The 12,852-nt window shown below is 58.2% G+C and overlaps 1 non-coding gene across 1 annotated transcript; it reads left to right on the forward strand.

The window, feature by feature from the left end:
* The first annotated feature begins 1,748 nt into the window (after window positions 1-1,748).
* Window positions 1,749-1,855, forward strand: LOC121283667. Its single transcript, XR_005944316.1, has one exon. It is a non-coding gene; the product is annotated as a U6 spliceosomal RNA (small nuclear RNA).
* Window positions 1,856-12,852: the final 10,997 nt, after the last annotated feature.

Genomic DNA, 12,852 nt, shown 5'->3' on the forward strand with positions numbered 1-12,852 from the left:
GAGGACTGGGCTGGATGCTCCCGCAGGAGTTGGCACGACGCGCGTCTGTGAGTGTCCAGGTCGCAGCCGATGCCATCCAAGACCTGAGAACGGTCGTGCTCGGACCCGACGTTATTTTGGGTCTTGAGGTGGCCCAGGTGCGCGGTGGTCTTCCGTCTGAGCGTTCCCCTGTTCGGACGGAATTCCACATTGGCCCCAAGCCCCGAACCCTCCCTCGGGTGCTGGTGCCCCGCAATATGAGCCGCCTCGGGGACATGCCCTCTGTGCCTTTTGGCACAGCAAAGAGGGGCTTTTTGTATGGACTGCTGCTGCACACCTTCCATTTTCTCGCCCTTGTCCGTCGACCGGACACGCCCTGGCGTGCCTTGTTGCCGTCCGGCGGCGGAGGCCCTCGATGGGAGGCCCTCTACGGAGGTGTCCTCCCCCTTTCTATCGGGGACCTGGGTTGGAGGGTGTTGCATGCAGCAGTCCCTTATAATAAGAGGATGCATAGGTTCACGGACTCTCAGGACACATGCCCTTTTTGCGGTCTTGTGGAGTCCGTGGACCATGTATACATAGGGTGTTGTAGGCTGCACTCCCTTTTTAGTTATTTGAAAAACCTTTTATTGATGTTTTGTTTGCACTTCAGCCCCACGCTCCTGATCTATGGGCACCCGGTGCGGAGGGGGGTCGGGAAGGAGGAGGACCTCCTCGTGAACCTGCTCCTGGGCCTGGCCAAGTTGGCCATTAACAGGTCCAGGCAGCGGGCGATCGACGGGGGAGTCCCGCCCGATTGTTTGTCCCTCTTCCGCGGCTATGTTCGCTGCCGGATGTCCCTGGAGAAGGAGCACGCGGTGTCTGCTGGCACTCTCGAGGCCTTCCGTGCTCGGTGGGCACCGCGGGGACTGGGGTGTTTTGTTGACCCCTTTAATCACATTTTGATTTAAAGTTTGTAAGTTTCCTTTAAACTTTGTTCTTGGTTTTACAGCTGACCTGAATTAGGGGCTGTGCCTGATTTATCCCAATTTTGTTGATTTGGTTTTCATTTAAAAGATTATCAAGAGTTCAAATCTCACAATGGCAAACTATGAAATAATATAACTTCATCTGAAACAGATGGAAACAGGTTTGTACTCGAAAGAGTTACAATAAGCACTCCTCATCTCCTGTGGAGTCATAATGTCATAAGCCATTTTAAAAAAAAGCAGCTTCCTTAATGGTCTATTGGTCAAGATTCAGCGCTTTCACAGCTGCTGCCCTGGTTCAATTCCTGATCAAGGTGTAGTAATTTAAGCTTGGCTTAAATAGCCAAGTGGTTATGGTGAGGGGTTTGTAATCCCAAGATCAAGAGATCAAATCTCACAATGGCAAACTATGAAACAATGTAATTTCATCTGAAACAGATGGAAATGGGTTTGTACTCAAAAGAGTTACATCATTTAGGCTTGGCCTAAATAGCCAAGTGGTTATGGTACTGGGTTTGTAACCCCCAGATCAAGAGTTCAAATCTCACAATGGCAAACTATGAAACAATGTAACTTCATCTGAAACAGATGGAAACAGGTTTACTCAAAAGAGTATCAAGAGTTCAAATCTCACAATGGCAAACTATGAAACAATGTAACTTCATCTGAAACAGATGGAAACAGGTTTACTCAAAAGAGTATCAAGAGTTCAAATCTCACAATGGCAAACTATGAAACAATGTAACTTCATCTGAAACAGATGGAAACGGGTTTGTACTCAAAAGAGTTACATTAGAAATTGTGCTCGCTTCGGCAGCACATATACTAAAATTGGAACGATACAGAGAAGATTAGCATGGCCCCTGCGCAAGGATGACACGCAAATTCGTGAAGCATTCCATATTTTTTTTTTCTGGTCCGGGACATCATCCACCATTCCCAGAGGGCTGGTCTGTCGAGCGCCTTCCTGTCTCTCGATCAGGAGAAGGCGTTCGACAGGGTGGATCACGGATACTTACTCAGAACTCTGCGAGCTTTCGGGTTCGGGACGCATTTTGTCGCCCGGATCCGACTTCTGTACACTGCCGCGGAGTGTCTAGTGAAGGTTAACGGGTCCCTGACGGCGCCCCTTTGCTTTGGGAGAGGGGTACGTCAGGGCTGCCCCCTGTCTGGCCAGTTGTATTCTATTTGCGTGGAGCCTTTCCTGCGCCTCTTGCGGAGGAGGTTGTCGGGATTGGTTCTGCGCGGGCCGGGCATCGGGGTGGTCCTTTCGGCTTACGCCGATGACGTGCTCCTTATGTTTAGTGACCCGGCTGACCTGCGGAGGATGCGCGAGTGCCAGGAGGTCTACTCTGCCGCTTCTTCTGCCAGGATCAACTGGGGTAAGTGTTCTGGACTCCTGGTCGGTCAGTGGCAGATGGATCCCCTACCCGAGGAGCTCAGGCCTTTCACCTGGAGCAGGACCAGCCTCCTCTACCTGGGTGTCCATCTCTGCCCCGCTGAGGAATCCTGGCCGGCAAACTGGCTGGTGAAGACATCGCCTCCCCCTGCAAGAAGATCATCACACCCCACCCAACATCCACCTTTCACTGGAGACACCCACCTGGACTCTTCCCTTTTCCCTCCTGTGCCTCCCTGTCCTTCACTCCTCTCCCTCCTCTCCTCTCCTGTACAAAAGGGGGAGGTTATTACTACCTCCCTCCCTAGGGAGGAACATTGTATATTTAATAAAAAAAAAAATATATATATTAAAAAATATATATAATTTAAAAAAAAAAAATGGCCAATCCTTCCCAGGGTGGGTGTGGCTCTGGCCTTAAAGCCAGTTCAACATCTCCTGTGGCCGGGCCCTCGAGGGCTAATGTGGAGGCGGCTTTGTCACCGGTGGCAGGGCCTACAAAAAAGACTTATGCGGGGGTGGTTGCTTCTGCAGCTCCTGCTGCTCCCGTTGCCCTGTCGCCATTCCGTCTCCTCACCAGGGCCCTCGGGGTAAAATGCTACGCTCACCCTGAGATGACTATTGAGGCCTGCGTTAAGGCTATGGCTGGGGTTGTCGGCCCCTCAGCCATTGTCGCGGCCTCAAAGATGTATGGGAGGGCCATCTTTTTCTTGAGGTCCGAGCGGGCGGTGCGGCTCGCCCTGCAGAAGGGGCTCACTGTGGGCGGGACTTTTCTGGCGGTGGATCCCCTTGAGGCCACCGCCCAGAGGATTGTTATTTCAAATGTCCCGCCCTTTATACCATGTGGGCTCCTCCTCCCCCACCTTAATAAGCTGGGGGAGGTCAGGTCGGGGGTTGCACCAGTCCCGCTCGGCCTCAAAGACTCGGCCCTCCGCCACGTGTACTCCTTCCGGCGCCAAGTTTTCGTCCGCTTGGCCCGGGAGGAGTGCCTGGAGGGGGCCTTCTCAGTTAATTTTGAGGGGACCGCCTATCGGGTCTTCTGGACCGCGGAGGGTGTGCGGTGCCATGCCTGTAAGGAGGTGGGGCACGTAAGAAAGAACTGCCCCGCCTCCAAGGCCACGAGCCCCACCCAAGCGGCCGCGGCTGGCACCGCCCCTCCTCCCCCCGCCACCACTCCATCTCCCTCCCCGCAAGGGGAAGCGACCCCGGCAGCAGCTGCCATCTCGGCTGCCGGTGAGGCGGGGGGAGAGCCCCCGCGCCGTAAGAAGGCGCGGAGGAAGACCCGAAATTTGGAGGCGGCCCCTGAAACGCCCCAAACCCCCCAAACACATGGAAAAACCGGCTCGGGGGAAAAAACATCATCCGGCCCCGGCGTCATGTCCGCGTGTGCTCCCGGGTCCGTGGGCGCTAAGGCGCCAAGTGCTGGGCCCGGCGTCGTCCCTGCGCGTGCTCCCGGGGCCGGCGGGGAAAAGACGCGGGACCCCGAGCCGGGGAAACAAACATCAAAAACCCAGAGGGTGGAGTGTCCGGGAGGGCTGGACAAGGAGGAGGGGGCCTCGGAAATGGAGGTCTCCCTAGCCCCCAGCCTGACCCGGAAGAGACGTCACGCTTCGGAGGAGGAAGTGGGCGACGCCCAAACTGAAGAAGTTGGGCGTGTCCCTTCCCCTGATGAAGAGGTGGTGGCGTCTCCACCCAGTAAAACCTCGCCCTGCCCTCTGGGGGAACCCGAAACTCCTACCCCTACCACTGTTCCCCCTACCAGTCTGCTGCAGTCCCCTGAACAGGACCCCTCGGAGGTCACTGAGGGCATCTCCCTTGAGGTGGTGTCCATCTCCAGTGCACTTAACACCCCTGAGGTACCTTCTGGCTCGTCGGGGGACTGCAACTTTGAAAATTTAAAAAATATAAATGCGTCATTGGGTGGCGGCGAAAAGGAGGGCCTTCCCGCTCCCTCCCAAACCTTGACACCGGGCGTCCTATGTTTAGGTCAGGAGCTTGTCCTGAGCTCCCCGGATGACCCGGTGCCGGGAGGAGAGCGGGCATCAGAACTGCCGCTGCCCTCTGGCCCAAAAAGTTTAGAGGAGACCAGAGAGGACTCCTCTGGCCTTGATCCTGGGGGTGGGATCGAGGCACAGATAGAGCCAGCTGGCAGCTCCGACTCAGCCCCTATACTCAATGTGGGGGAGGGGTCGGAAGCTGGAGGCGACGACCCGGAGGAGGACGAGGTGTCGGTGGTGAGCGTTGGGGATTACGCGGAGTCGCTCTCAAGCGAGGCGGTGGATCCCCTGGTGCCCTCTACTGACTCCCCCCTCATCCCCCCAAGGGAACTCCGGGACTTTTTGTCGGGGCACCGCGGTCGCCGAGACAGGGTTCAGTTGGCCTTGGACCGGTGGCATTCGTTTCCGCTGGTGTTCTGGTCCACTTGCGAGGCTCTCAAGTCTCCTGAGTTGGATAGGAACGCGCGGCGGAGGGTCCAAACGTTTCTCGCTGGGCTCCTGAAGGAGAGGAAGGACTAAAAAGTCCTCTTCTTCTTTTTAAATGACTTAAGGTGAAGGTTTGATGTACCTTTGACAATGAAGACCACTATAGCCAGCCTCAACATCCGCGGCAGCAGGGGCGCACAGCGCAGGTTCCAGAACTTCTCGGTCCTCAGGGACGGGAAGTATGCGTTGTGCTTCCTGCAAGAAACCCATACCGTTCCGGGAGACGAAGCCACGTGGCTCCTGGAATGGCGAGGGGGGGTCTACATGAGTCACCTAGCCTCCAATTCTGGCGGGGTGGCTATCTTGTTGGCCCCGCATTTTCAGCCGGAGATCTTGGGGGTCAAGGAGCCGGTGCCAGGCCGGTTGCTGCACCTGACTGTGCGTCTGGGGGGGGCGGTGCTTCACTTTGTGAATGTGTACGCTCCCCTGGGCACGCAGCAGCAAGCGAGCTTCTTTGAAGAAGTGTCCACTCATCTTGGCTCCATCGACGCTGGCGAGTGCATCGTCCTCGGGGGGGATTTCAATTGCACCCTCGGGGTCCGGGACCGTCACGGTACCCCGCACTGCACGCGAGGTGTGAGTAAGTTGCGGGACCTGGTCAGGTCCTTCGACTTAGTGGACGTCTGGCGAAATCTCCATCCTGACTCCAGCGTGTTCACCTTTGTGTCACCTGGAGTCGGAGCGTCCAGACTCGACCGCCTTTACGTTTCGAAGGCGTACGTGTCCTGCGTTCCGGCTGCTTCTATACAGCAGGTTCCGTGCACGGACCACCGTCTGGTGTGGGCGGAGCTCACTTCGTTCTGCGCTCGGACGGGGTCCGCGTACTGGCATTTTAATAACCTGTTGTTGGAAGACCAGCGGTTCCTGGACTCGTTCCGTCGCTTCTGGGCCGGCTGGAGAAGGAAGCGGGGAGGCTTCCCCTCCTTGAGGCTATGGTGGGACGTGGGCAAGACTCACGTCCGCGTTTTCTGTCAAGAGTACGCGAAGGGGTCGACAAAGAGACGCAAATCCAGGGTCGAGGAGTTGGAGAAGGAGGTGCTGGACCTGGAGGCACGTCTCCGTCAGCCCGACGCGGACCCGGCCCTGCGGTCGGTGTACGATGAGAGGAAGGGCGCGCTGCGGGACCTGCAACTGGTCGGGTCTCGGGGCGCGTTCGTGAGGTCGCGGATCTGTTTCCTTAAGGAGATGGACCGTGGCTCTCCCTTCTTCTACTCACTGGAAAAAAGGCACGGGGTCCGTAAGCAGCTCTTTACGCTGCTGGCCGACGACGGATCCCTTGTCTCGGATCCGGAGGGCATCAGGGCCATTGCCCAAGATTACTACACTGCCCTGTTCTCTCCGGATCCGTCCAGTGAGGAAGCTTGCAGAGTTTTGTGGGAGGACCTGCCGCAGGTCGGCCCGGAGTGCGCCGGAAAGCTCGACTCCCCTATAAGTCTGGGGGAGCTGACCGGCGCACTCGACGGTCTTTCTAGGGGCAAAACCCCGGGACTAGACGGGCTGACCGTGGAGTTCCTCAGGGCGTTCTGGGACGTCTTGGGGAGCGACTTCGCGGGGGTCCTGGGGGAGAGCATTGCTACCGGGGAGATGCCCCTTTCGTGGCGCAGGGCCGTGATTGCCCTGCTGCCGAAGAAGGGGGATCTCCGCCTTCTTAAAAACTGGCGCCCGGTCTCCCTCCTCAGCACGGACTACAAAATCTTCGCCCGAGCCATGTCTTCTCGGCTCGGCACCGTGCTGGACCACATGATCCACCCTGACCAGTCCTACACCGTCCCGGACCGAACCATTTATGATAACATCCATCTGGTCCGGGACATCATCCACCATTCCCAGAGGGCTGGTCTGTCGAGCGCCTTCCTGTCTCTCGATCAGGAGAAGGCGTTCGACAGGGTGGATCACGAATACTTACTCGGAACTCTGCGAGCTTTCGGGTTCGGGACGCATTTTGTCGCCCGGATCCGACTTCTGTACACCGCCGCGGAGTGTCTAGTGAAGGTTAACGGGTCCCTGACGGCGCCCCTTCGCTTTGGGAGAGGGGTACGTCAGGGCTGCCCCCTGTCTGGCCAGTTGTATTCTATCTGCGTGGAGCCTTTCCTGCGCCTCTTGCGGAGGAGGTTGTCGGGATTGGTTCTGCGCGGGCCGGGCATCGGGGTGGTCCTTTCGGCTTACGCCGATGACGTGCTCCTTATGTTTAGTGACCCGGCTGACCTGCGGAGGATGCGCGAGTGCCAGGAGGTCTACTCTGCCGCTTCTTCTGCCAGGATCAACTGGGGTAAATGTTCTGGACTCCTGGTCGGTCAGTGGCAGATGGATCCCCTACCCGAGGAGCTCAGGCCTTTCACCTGGAGCAGGACCAGCCTCCTCTACCTGGGGGTCCATCTCTGCCCCGCTGAGGAATCCTGGCCGGCAAACTGGCAGGAACTGGAGACGAAAGTCACCGCTCGCCTGCGGCGCTGGACAGGACTGCTCCGAGTGCTATCTTACCGAGGTCGAGTTCTGGTCATAAACCAGCTGATCGCCGCCATGTTGTGGTATCGGCTGGTCACTTTGACCCCTCCCCCGGACTTTGTCACAAGAATCCAGAGATTGTTAGTCGACTTCTTCTGGGACAAAAGATTGCACTGGGTCGCTGCTGAGGTTCTGAGTCTCCCGCTTAGGGAGGGTGGTCAGGCGCTAGTGTGCCTACGCACACAGGTGGCGACTTTCCGCCTTCAGACCCTGCAGCGATACCTCTACGTCGAGCCTCCTCCTAGATGGTGTGCCCTGATGACGTATTTCCTCCGTCAGGTGCACGGCCTGAATTATGACGTGCAGCTCCTGTTTATAGAACAGCTGGGCCTCGGTGGCTCCTTGCAGGCGTTGCCCATCTTTTACCAGGACCTGATCAAAGTCTGGAAAGTGGTCGCCTCGCAACGCAGCTCTCCCCCGTCAGGAGTAGCGGCTATCGTCAGAGAGCCGCTGCTCAGGAATCCGCCCCTCCGTCCTTTTCAGTGGTTGGCGGAGAGGAGGGCAGTGGCCGCAGGGGTGACCAGAATCGGGGACGTGCTGGGTGGTGGAGGACTGGGCTGGATGCTCCCGCAGGAGTTGGCGCGACGCGCGTCTGTGAGTGTCCAGGTCGCAGCCGATGCCATCCAAGACCTGAGAACGGTCGTGCTCGGACCCGACGTTATTTTGGGTCTTGAGGCGGCCCAGGTGCGCGGTGGTCTTCCGTCTGAGCGTTCCCCTGTTCGGACGGAGTTCCACATTGGCCCCAAGCCCCGAACCCTCCCTCGGGTGCTGGTGCCCCGCAATATGAGCCGCCTCGGGGACATGCCCTCTGTGCCTTTTGGCACGGCAAAGAGGAGCTTTTTGTACGGACTGCTGCTGCACACCTTCCATTTTCTCGCCCTTGTCCGTCGACCGGACACGCCCTGGCGTGCCTTGTTGCCGTCCGGCGGCGGAAGCCCCCGATGGGAGGCCCTCTACGGAGGTGTCCTCCCCCTTTCTATCGGAGACCTGGGTTGGAGGGTGTTGCATGCAGCAGTCCCTTATAATAAGAGGATGCATTGGTTCGCGGACTCTCAGGACACGTGCCCTTTTTGCGGTCTTGTGGAGTCCGTGGACCATGTATACATAGGGTGTTGTAGGCTGCACTCCCTTTTTAGTTATTTGAAAAACCTTTTATTGATGTTTTGTTTGCACTTCAGCCCCACGCTCCTGATCTATGGGCACCCGGTGCGGAAGGGGGTCGGGAAGGAGGAGGACCTCCTCGTGAACCTGCTCCTGGGCCTGGCCAAGTTGGCCATTAACAGGTCCAGGCAGCGGGCGATCGACGGGGGAGTCCCGCCCGATTGTTTGTCCCTCTTCCGCGGCTACGTTCGCTGCCGGATGTCCCTGGAGAAGGAGCACGCGGTGTCTGCTGGCACTCTCGAGGCCTTCCGTGCTCGGTGGGCACCGCGGGGACTGGGGTGTTTTGTTGACCCCTTTAATCACATTTTGATTTAAAGTTTGTAAGTTTCCTTTAAAACTTTGTTCTTGGTTTTACAGCTGACCTGAATTAGGGGCTGTGCCTGATTTATCCCAATTTTGTTGATTTGGTTTTCATTTAAAAGATTATCAAGAGTTCATTTTCCTAACGATCTCGTGGAGGTAATTGTGGATTCAGTTGGTTTCCTGGTACTGAGGAGAGAAGGTGTGTGGTGTTGGTGTTGCTGCTCCTCAGTGTTTCAACTGTTTCTGCTGCTGCCTTTGGGGTTGTTGCTTCTGCTGTGTGCTGCTGCTGCTTCTGCTGCTGCTCCTCCAGTGCTGCCAAAGGAGAGAGAGGGAGAGAAGAGAACAGTTGCTACTGTTGCTACAGGACAGGAAGGCCAGGAGGCCAGGATTGAGTTGGAAAACAACATCCTAGGTGGGTGTCTGAACTGTGTATTTTTGTTTAAGGTGGGGGCAATTAAGGACTGTGTTTTTGTAGGGGGAGGCAAGAAGACTGCCAGAGGAGTTGGGGAAGGAAGAGCGGGAGGGTGTGTGTGTGTGCTGAAACCATCTTTCTGCCACCCCTCCCCCCAACCCAGCCCTTTTCCCAGTAAGGCCAGCAATAGCTGGTGAAGACATCGCCTCCCCCTGCCTGAAGAACATCAGGCCCCCACCCACCGTCCATCCACCATCGAGGACACCCACCAGGACATTTACCTCTTTCCCTCCTGTGCCTCCCTGTCTTTTACTCCTCTCCCTCCTCTCCTCTCCTGCCTAAAAGAGGGGAGGTTGTTTCTACCTCTCTTCCCCCACCCCCTTTCCTCCCTATATTTCTAAAAAAAAATAAAAAGAAAAAAACAAAATGGCCAATCCTTCCCGGGGTGGGCGTGGCTCTGGCCCTAAGGCCAATTCACCATCACCTGTGGCCGGGCCCTCGAGGGCTAATGTGGAGGCGGTTTTGTCACCGGTGGCAGGGCCTCAAAAAAAGAAAACTTATGCGGGGGTGGTTGCTTCTGCGGCTCCAGCTGCTCCCGCTGCCCTGTCACCTTTCCGCCTCCTGACCAGGGCCCTTGGGGTAAAGAGCTATGCTCACCCTGAAATGACAATAGAGGCCTGCGTAAAGGCTATGGCTGGGGTCGTCGGCCCCTCAGCCATTGTCGCGGCCTCTAAAATGTATGGGAAGGCCATATTCTTCTTGAGGTCCGAGCGGGCGGTGCACCTCGCCCTGCAAAAAGGACTCACTGTGGGCGGGACTTTTCTGGCGGTGGACCCCCTTGAGGCCACCGCCCAGAGAATTATTATTTCGAACATCCCGCCTTTTCTATCCAGTGAGCTCCTCCTCCCCCACCTTAATAAATTGGGGGAGGTCAGGTCGGGGGTTGCACCAATCCCGCTCGGCCTCAAAGACTCGGCCCTCCGCCATGTGTACTCCTTCCGGCGCCAGGTATTTGTCCGCTTGGCCCAGGAGGAGTGCCTGGAGGGGGCCTTCGTTATCAATTTTGAGGGGACCGCCTATCGGGTCTTCTGGACCGTGGAGGGCGTGCGGTGCCATGCTTGTAAGGAGGCGGGGCACGTGAGGAAGAACTGCCCCGCCTCCAAGGCTACGAGCCCCACCCAAGTGGCCACGGCTGGCACCGCCCCTCCTCCCCCCGCCACCACTCCATCTCCCTCCCCGCAAGGGGAAGCGACGCCGGCGGCCACTGCCATCTCGGCTGCCGGTGAGGCGGGGGGAGAGCCCCCACGCCGTAAGAAGGCGCAGAGGAAGACCCGCAACCTGGAGGCGGCCCCTGAAACGCCCCAAAACCCCCAAACACCTGCAAGCACCGGCTCGGGGGAAAAGACAACATCCGGCCCCGGCGTCGTGTCCGCGTGTGCTCCCGGGCCCGTGGGTGCTAAGGCGCCGAGTGCTGGGCCCGGCGTCGTCCCTGCGCGTGCTCCCGGGGCCGGCGGGGAAGGGACGCGGGACCCCGAGCCGGGGTATCTAACACCCAAAACCCAGAGGGTGGAGTGTCCGGGAGGGCTGGACAAGGAGGAGGGGGCCTCGGAAATGGAGGTCTCCCTAGCCCCCAGCCTGACCCGGAAGAGACGTCACGCTTCGGAGGAGGAGGTGGGTGATGCCCAAACTGAAGAAGTTGGGTGTGTCCCTTCCCCCGATGAAGAGGTGGTGGCGTCTCCACCAAGTAAAATCTCGCCCTGTCCTCTGGGGGAACTCAAAACCCCTGCACCGACTCCCACCACTATTACCCCTGTCAACCTGCTGCAGTCCCCTGAACAGGGCCCCTCGGGGGTCACTGAAGGCACCTCCCTTGAGGTGGTGCCCGACTCAGAGACCCTCGATACCCCCGAGGTACCTTCTGGCTCATCGGGGGACTGCAACTTTCAAAATTTAAAAAATGTCAACGGGTCATTGGGTGGCGGCGAAAAGGAAGGCCTTCCCGCTCCCTCCCAAACCTTCGCACCGGGCGTCCTAGTTTTAGGTCAGGAGCTTGTCCTGAGCTCCCCGGACGACCCGGTGCCGGGAGGAGAGCGGGCATCAGAACTGCCGCTGCCCTCTGACCCAAAACGTTTAGAGGAGACCAGAGAGGACCCCTCTGGCCTTGATCCTGGGGGTGGGATCGAGGTACAGGTGGGGCCAGCTGGCAGCTCCGAATCAGCCCCCGTACTCAATGCGGGGGAGGGGTCGGAAGCTGGAGGCGACGACCTGGAGGAGGACGGGGTGTCCGTGGTGAGCGCTGGAGATTACGCTGAGTCGCTCTCAAGCGAGGCGGTGGATCCCCTGGTGCCCTCCACTGACTCCCCCCTCATCCCCCCAAGGGAACTCCGGGACTTTTTGGCGAGTCATCGCGGTCGCCGAGACAGGGTTCAGTTGGCCTTGGACCGGTGGCATTCTTTTCCGCTGGTGTTCTGGTCCACTCGCGAGGCTCTCAAGTCCCCTGAGTTGGATAGGAACGCGCGGCGGAGGGTCCAAACGTTTCTCGCTGGGCTCCTGAAGGAGAGGAAGGACTAAAAAGTCCTCTTCTTCTTTTTAATGACTTAAGGTGAAGGTTTGATGTACCTTTGACAATGAAGACGACTATAGCCAGCCTCAACATCCGCGGCAGCAGGGCCGCACAGCGCAGGTTCCAGAACTTCTCGGTCCTCAGGGACGGGAAGTACGCGTTGTGCTTCCTGCAAGAAACCCATACCGTTCCGGGAGACGAAGCCACGTGGCTCCTGGAGTGGCGAGGGGGGGTCTACATGAGTCACCTAGCCTCCAATTCTGGCGGGGTGGCTATCTTGTTGGCCCCGCATTTTCAGCCGGAGATCTTGGGGGTCAAGGAGCCAGTGCCAGGCCGGTTGCTGCACCTGACTGTGCGTCTGGGGGGGGCGGTGCTTCACTTTGTGAATGTGTACGCTCCCCTGGGCACGCAGCAGCAAGCGAGCTTCTTTGAAGAAGTGTCCACTCATCTCGGCTCCATCGACGCTGGCGAGTGCATCGTCCTCGGGGGGGATTTCAATTGCACCCTCGGGGTCCGGGACCGTCACGGTACCCCGCACTGCACGCGAGGTGTGAGTAAGTTGCGGGACCTGGTCAGGTCCTTCGACTTAGTGGACGTCTGGCGAAATCTCCATCCTGACTCCAGCGTGTTCACCTTTGTGTCACCTGGAGTCGGAGCGTCCAGACTCGACCGCCTTTACGTTTCGAAGGCGTACGTGTCCTGCGTTCCGGCTGCTTCTATACAGCAGGTTCCGTGCACGGACCACCGTCTGGTGTGGGCGGAGCTCACTTCGTTCTGCGCTCGGACGGGGTCCGCGTACTGGCATTTTAATAACCTGTTGTTGGAAGACCAGCGGTTCCTGGACTCGTTCCGTCGCTTCTGGGCCGGCTGGAGAAGGAAGCGGGGAGGCTTCCCCTCCTTGAGGCTATGGTGGGACGTGGGCAAGACTCACGTCCGAGTTTTCTGTCAAGAGTACGCGAAGGGGTCGACAAAGAGACGCAAATCCAGGGTCGAGGAGTTGGAGAAGGAGGTGCTCGACCTGGAGGCACGTCTCCGTCAGCCCGACGCGGACCCGGCCCTGCGGTCGGTGTACGATGAGA

The sequence above is a fragment of the Carcharodon carcharias genome, chromosome 10, assembly GCF_017639515.1.
Source record: "Carcharodon carcharias isolate sCarCar2 chromosome 10, sCarCar2.pri, whole genome shotgun sequence".
Lineage (NCBI taxonomy): Eukaryota > Metazoa > Chordata > Chondrichthyes > Lamniformes > Lamnidae > Carcharodon > Carcharodon carcharias.